Source organism: Aricia agestis, chromosome 7 (assembly GCF_905147365.1).
Source record: "Aricia agestis chromosome 7, ilAriAges1.1, whole genome shotgun sequence".
NCBI classification, from domain to species: Eukaryota; Metazoa; Arthropoda; class Insecta; order Lepidoptera; family Lycaenidae; genus Aricia; species Aricia agestis.
Window position 1 is genome coordinate 18,752,028 of NC_056412.1, and position 7,955 is coordinate 18,759,982.

General features: G+C 36.0%; 1 long non-coding RNA gene across 1 annotated transcript; it reads right to left on the reverse strand.

Annotated features, from left to right (window-relative positions):
• Positions 1-6,586: 6,586 nt before the first annotated feature.
• On the reverse strand, positions 6,587-7,306 carry LOC121728579. The gene is made up of 2 exons (XR_006035839.1): positions 6,888-7,306; positions 6,587-6,664 (listed from the first exon to the last, which is right to left on the reverse strand). It is a non-coding gene; the product is annotated as an uncharacterized LOC121728579 (long non-coding RNA).
• Between the last annotated feature and the right edge of the window lie 649 nt (positions 7,307-7,955).

Here is a 7,955-nt window from a genome sequence, read left to right on the forward strand (position 1 = left end):
GGAACGAGACAGATGGAAGATCTTGGGGGAGGCCTTTGCCCAGCAGTGGGATAGTATAGGCTCGTAAAAAAAGTCTGTAAGTTTATTACTGTTTAGTTTTTTGTATCGCTTTCATACTTTTATCCTTCGTCCTTGGATAAAATGTTCAGCGTAAGGCCGTTTCTCCACCGCCACCGTCACCGTAATAATTCAAATAAAATGCCACTTTATGACCAGGCTCTAGATTTCATTTTCTATCAACATTGGCCTAGCGACCCACGCCGCTGCTGCTTTGTAGTGACGTAGAGAAAAATGAAGCCTAGGTTAGGGATGACGTACCAAACCTTATCAACGTGCCACTTTTCTGAAGGATTCTTTTGTGATGTCATAGAACAACAATTTTCTTCGTTGTTCTGACACGTATTTAAAAAATATGTAATGACTAATGCCCCAAGCCTACCTTGGCGCTTTTGTAGAATAATCACTATAACAATTTTGTCATCAGTAGCGTTCTCAAAATTTTATGTCACGTGCCACTTCTGGCACGCGTGCCATTGGTTCGCCATCCCTGGCCTAAGTCATAAAGTGGCATTCTATTTGCTGTTTTTGTTAAATTCCCGGTGATGGTGGACACACTGCCTGAAAAAGTTCTTAATTAAACGATTCCGTAATAAGCCGACCTAGGCCTAAGTGATACTTCCTAACCCGGCTTATTGCGGTAAGATTATTTTAATTAAATTCGGGGAGAAAATTCTCTAACCAAATTATTGGGTCGCACAATTTGTAAATATGTTTTTAATATCCGCGCTGAGATTTAATGTGGATATTTCATATTATAAATATTGAACGTAACATTGTGGTAATTAAATAGGTTGTTTTTCATTATTTATTAAATTAAAATTGCGCATTCATTAACTCTAGTAATTTTAAGATATACAATATGGTTGACTTAGGCTTCGTAGCTCTGAAACAGCCAAGAGAGAATCGGACTCGCCCACGAAGGGTTCCGTACCGTTATAGAGCAAAAATAGGCAATAAATTGAGTTTTTGTATGGGAGAACATTTGTTTAATATTAATTATTAAAGTACAATATATATAATTAACGATGTTGTGATAATTAAAAAGTGCCTAGCTATTGTCATTATTGATTACGAGGCAAAAAAGGCCAAAAATAACGTTTGTTGTATGGGAGCCCCCTTTAAATATTTATTTTATTTTATTTTTAGTATTTGTTATAGCGGCAATAGAAATACACAATCTTAGCTATAGCGGTTATTGAGATAAAGTCTGGAGACAGACATACAGACGGACCGACATCGAAGTCTCAGTAATAGGGTCCCGTTTTTACACGTTTTTAACTGAAAAGACGTTAGACGTTGCACGGCTTTCAAAGCCACACCGCTGTGCTAGTGTGGGGGGGTTAGGTTTATTTTCGTTACGGAATTCCTTGATTCTGTTGCTTCGCTCAATGCCCGCGATAAAAACTCTGTATTGCATAGCTTAAAAACTCAGGTCTTTGCATCCATTATGGATGGTTTATACAATATTTTCCGAGCGAAGTAACCACTCTGCAAATATTGCCTGTGACATGCTTTGTAATGTCGTCTTTGGGCAACAAAGCACATACGGCATCCTCGCAACCTAATCGGCCTAGTCCGGGGGATTGAATAGCCCAATATCTCTCGGACCAGCCGTGTTTTCCTTCACCGTACGAGCATGTGAAAATGTCCTTTATATTTAAAACTGGCCTTTGTATTTAAAACTTTGCTCAACTAATATTATCAATAACAATAACACATTGTATTAGGGGAGTCAAAAGTTAGTAAGATAGTATCGCGGCGCTGACGGCTAAACAAATGGGCAAAGTTGGAGCCCCGAGTGTAGAACCGTGTTCACACTTCCGATATTTTCTTTGTTGGAATAACTAATGTAAGAAATTGTTACTTAAATATTATACAAGTTTTTGAAGTGAAACTTTTAGCGGTATAGGTAAAAACTCGCGTTCTCATTGTTGACAGTTATCGCTGGCCCCAGGTAGTAAAGCGGAATTATCAAAAATCATTTACAGGAGACATAAAAGAAGCTAAGCTAGTAATAGTGTAGTGTACACTGTACAGGGCCTCTATCATGAGCTCTTAAATCCATTCTTTTTACGTCCTTATCTGACTGTATAAGGACGTAAAGTGAATGGATTTAAGAGCTCATGATAGAGGCCCAGTGATCGAAAACAAACTTTTAAAGTGTCAAATGAAAGCAAATTTTTTTACCAATTCAACCATAAATAAATAATTCTTGTAGTGAAAATATTTGTTAAAATAATTTAAAAAATGCATAATACAAATAATGAGCGACATTGTTTCAATTGCAACATTGTTAATGACTTTATATAAACACCAAACCTCTTGAGATTCACGACTGTAAAAATATAATGCAACGTATTTTTCGCTTTAGATTTCGAGCGTACCTGCCGATTACCACCATCTTCTGGGGAATCTTACAGCCAAAGCTTAGCTGTATCATCCTCTACCGATTCACCGGTTTTTTGTGTTATGTTTATTTAAGTAATGCAAGAATACATTTTTAGACTTAAGAGAATTTTCCAAAAGCTGTTGTCATATTTTATTGTACCGAAATATTAATTTTGAAAAATTAAAAAAATGGGGTGATAGACCGAGCCAAAAAATAAAAATCAAATAACATTAAAAAGGGCGTACAAACGACGTTTACCGCTTTATTGCCAGGAGCCAGCGTTATTAGAATTTTAAATTTCTTAATTCATGTTCATGGATGTCCATGTTCCATATTTACTTAATATTATAAATGCAAAAGTTTGTCTGTCTGTCTGTTACCTCTTCACGCTTAAACCACCGGAATTTTGATGGACTATGAAGATACTTTGACTTTCTTAGGATACATACAAAGTAATACAAGGCAAATATAATTCATTACTGGTACTTATTATATACGAAAAACGAAATTAGAAGGAACTAGCCTGTTATGTAAATCTAGCTTTAATCAAATGAGGCTCGCTAGTATCACTTTGGGCTCTTGTTTTGTCTCTCTATGTTTATCAATAAACTTGTTTATTTCATCCCACTACCCTTTATTCAAACACACTCTTCCCAGGTAAGCTGTTAGAGTATTATAAGACATGTCGATTATAACACCCATTAGGCGGGAGTAATCGCTTTATACCAGTGTAATCCCGTGCCACTCCCGTATGTACACTGATGCAACTTGTATCGCAATACCAAACGGTGTACAGATTACCATACCTTAAATAGTTATCACAGTGATATAGACTGAAGATATATTATGTAATATACAGGATGTAACAAAAGTATGTGATAATACTTTAGGGTGTGTGTACGTGTTCCTTGTAGAAAGTTCACTGTAAAAGTAGCAGCGCTGAAAGACCAAATTTTTTTCCTGTATATCCTGTATATTGAATATTGATATTATAAAGTACTTGAAAACTTGAGGTTGTCTGTTACCTCTTCACGCCCAAACCGCTGTACGGATTTTGCTGAAATTTGGTATGGAAATACTTTGAGTCCCGGGAAAGGACATAGGATACTTTTTATCTCGAAAAAATGTACGGTGTCTGAGTGATAAACGGATGTTGGCGCAACGGAGTTGCGGGCGTCATCTAGTAGTTTATATATAATATTTTGATCATAAATAAAAAAAAACATTTTTACCGTAAAAAAAACTGTCAGCAAGAAGTGTATTTTTAGGATACGTACTTAATTGACTGACATCGGGTTGTCTCGATGTCTCGGGATGTCTCGAGGCGGTCTCAATTTGTTACCCTTGAACAATGAGTTTCTAAAATACTAGAGTAGCAATGTCTTACAAAAGATTCTCAGAAATGCGTAACCACTTTTTTGTTCAAAAGACAATGTCAAGTCATATATTCGTTATGTCATTATGTATGTGAGATATGCCTGCAGGCATCTTCGAAGTGGCAACGCGTTGCTACCGTAAACTTCCAATCTAGTTACGTTAGTAACATAGAATATCATTGCCCTTGAACTCAATAAATATCGATTTACAGAGAGTTTTCCATCAAGACGTTCTCTAAATAATTTAGGCGTTCTGTTGCTATGTTTGTTTGTACGACTATAATCAGGACCGTATTTATTTTATCACTAGATAACGCCCGCTACTCACTTGCGGCAAAATTCAAACCGTACATTTTTCCGGAATAAAAAGTATCCTATGTCCTTTCCCGGGACTCAAAGTATCTTCGTACCAAATTTCACAAAATTTGGTTTTACAGTTCCGGCGTGAAGAGGTAACAGACTGCCAGACAGCCAGCCAAACGGACAGCAGACTTACACACTTTCACATTTATAATATTATAAGTATGTATATTGAAGTAATTTTTTTTTTTTCGAAAGGGTCTAAGCTACTGGTCTGGTTAAGACCATGGTAGTTTAATCGTGGCTATAACTAGTCTGTTGCTAGTTGGTTTGGAAATTAACAATGAGGGGGGCCTGGCCCCCTCCCCTAAAGTCACACGTGTGACATTCTAGTCGGGCAATATTGGGGAGAGCTACGAAAATAAGCTATTTTTATCTGACGTGGATTGAAGTAATACATAAAGACCTGTCGTGTGACCTGTGAACGCCTCCGTGGTCTAGTAGTACAGAGCGCGGCTCTTGACTCGGAGGTCGTGGGTCGATTCCCGCGTTGAAAACATGTTATTTCCAAGTTTGGTTAGGACAATGCAGGCTGACCTGATTGTCTGACAAGTAAGATGATCCATGCGTCGGATGGGCATGTAAAAAATGTCGGTCCTGCGCCTGATCTCTCGCCGGTCGTGTCGGTCTTCCGTCCCACTGGGTTATGAGAGTAAAGGAATAGAGAGTGCTCTTGTGTACTGCGCACACACTTGGGCACTATAAAATTACTCCTGCGTAGCTGGCCTGGTTTCAATGAAACCGGCAACCGTCACCGAATCCGGTGTGGGAGCTATTATTTTTATTATTATTTATGTACAGTATCGTAGAATTTTAACTTTTTGAGTCCCCTCGGCGGGATTCGAACCCGCTCCGACTCACCTATAACTGAGCCACGGAGGTCATTAAAATAAAATGTACAAAACTTTTTCCTCAAAGTCCGCTCTAATAAAGGACCTTTCACAACGTACAACCTCTTTGATGCCGTGAAAAATCCGCCCTTGTTAACGCGACCGCGCTCATTTGTAACGCTAACAAGAAGTATTTTTGCTCATAACTCCATATCAGGAATATGAAGATAATATACGAGTATGGGCTACGAATTAAGGGGGCGACTAGCCCAAAATGTTCGATTTTATAATTTATTTTTATACATGAAAATAAGCCCCCAATTGTTTCATTTTCTGAAATTAGATACTTCATTATATTTCCGAGAATTCGATCTGGGCATAAACATGATATCTTAAAATTTTCTCGATAGAAAAAAAACACAAATATGCATCTAATTTTCATGAACTTTCATTTATTGCCATAACCGTGCATTGAACTAAGTTAATATTTTGAACACATTGTATAAAATTCTATCATTGAGAAAGCGACCTAGCGGATTTTTTAAATGATGTATATTTATCGAATTATTGAGAAAAAACTAATTTGGAGATAAATCCTCCTCGTCCTTTTTCATGTCGCATAATAATATGAAAGACGGGTGTGACTTGTGAGTGTGAAGAGAGAAGGACGATGTTTGATTTTTTGGGTTAGTCGCCCTCTTAACCCCCAAAGGGGGGTGTTATAAAGAATCATGGCAGAGTTCCATACAACGAAATACCTGGATTTTTTTTCCGGCGTCTAAGGTTGAAAAAATATTTAAAAGATAGCAAATACATTACTTGATCATATTCAAAAACAATTTTGTCTTATCGAGGCCACAAAAAAAACTTATTCAAATATTTGTTTTTTTGAGGTTATATGCTAATAATTGCAAAAGTATTAATTATTATGTTTGTTGTTGACTTCCCGCCTTATTTTTACCGCCTTATTATTAATAATTAATAGTTATTTCCGCTTATATTGTTATAATACGATTTTATAATTAAAATCTGAAATAAATACATCTTCTTTTAGTATACTTACTTTATACATCTATAATAAATTAATAATAGGTAAGTATAAGGGAGTTTTACTAGGTAGCGCATTTTAATTATTGTTCACGGGTCAAAAATAATAAAAACGAATTATGATTATTCCTAGTAGGAATAATCATGATTCGTTTTTATTAAGTACTTATTTGTTTATGTTTGATTATAATATTATGTAAGTACCTGTAGGAATTTCTTACAGGTAAGTACCTACATAATATTATTATAATTTTCTCTATAAGTACCTAATCTGTGTCTTAGAAGAAAAAGCCAAAAAAATCTTTGCAAGTAAGTATATTAATCATTTTGTTGAAGAAATGGCATGTTATTATTTCATTTTAGATATCCTATATATATCTCACATCATATCTCATCCTATATATATATATCCTATATATAATAATATCACTTTGCCTTCTTGCAATTGAACATCCACATAAAAGGCATACATGAATGTGACCTCGTTGGCTAGGTCCAGCAGCTTGATCACTGCTACTGGAGATGTTTTGCTGCATATTGTCATTAACTGCAGCTATTGCTAACTCCCAACAAGCTTCACAAACATAGTCATCTTCAGTTATCTGAAACAAAAAGTTATCATATTATGTAGCTTATTGTTATGACTTATGAATAATTATAAAAATAAACATTATTATTTTTGGGATTAAATAGAACTAAAAAATGTTCATTAATTAATTATGAATGCAAAATATGCATTTATTAAGTAACAGTTTTATGTTAGATTGGAAGTTCGAACATCTTATCTTATGGTATTATAACTAAAGGTGTAGGTAATAAACTTACGATTTGCGGATACACCCAAATGCACAGTAAAGAACATAATCGTGTGTTCTGGTCAAGGATCCGATATCGGCGAAGAGTGTTCACGCAGATGTTGCAATTTACACACAAGATGCGCGTGCGTTGCGTTTCCATTTTCACAATAATTCACAATCGTAAGGCAGTCGTTGTCCGTAAGCAAAATACAAGTCGTCGTAGAAGGCAGATACTAAGTCCAGGGGCAAGCAAGGGTCAGAGTCGTCACAGAAGGCAGATAAATCCAGGGGCAAGCAAGGTTTATAAAATAAAGACAATCCAGATATCGCAGAAACAACGTAACGTATGCTCGGCAAAACGCTAAGTGTTGACAAGTGAAAAACATCATAACTGTCAAGTGTCATCATGTTTTTTAGATAAACGGGCCAATCACAGAGGGTTTTTTTCCTCATGGGATGCGGCCATTTTATAGAAATAAATTGAGAGTTTCTTATTTATTTACAAAATAACCCCGGCTTTTACACAAAAAAACAATTACGTGAAAAAAAACTACAAATTAAATGATAAGTTTTTGTATATGTGAAATTTATAGACGCTTCCGAAAACCCTAAGGTATAATCTTGCCATGATTCTTTGACGCGTCGGTCTGTGTGTCCGCCGTATCGAAGCATACATGCGGATAGACCCATTTCGGTGCAGTTTTTTAAGTGAAAAGACGCGTTGAGAGCGAAATTTCAAGGTAACATTATGAAAAAGAGGGTCAAAATAATACTAATATTGCTTCACGACGCCGCGTCATCGCGATTTTAGACAGAAGTTTTATTTCTGATTTGTGTACTCTGTACACACGCTTTTTTTATTTAAAACTGATATGAACGAGAGTATTTTTAGAAATAGTTCATCATCAGCTGACGATTTGACACACAGCGAGTAGACATTCGCCATCGCTCTATAAATAAAAAAAGTTTAGATTACAATGGTCATGCCATTGTTTGAACTTGGAAGTATATAGTTTATTCGAAAGTCTACTCACTTTTATTAGACTTCTAAAGCCTAGGTTTAAACTAGACCTAGACACAGAACAATCTGTGAGTG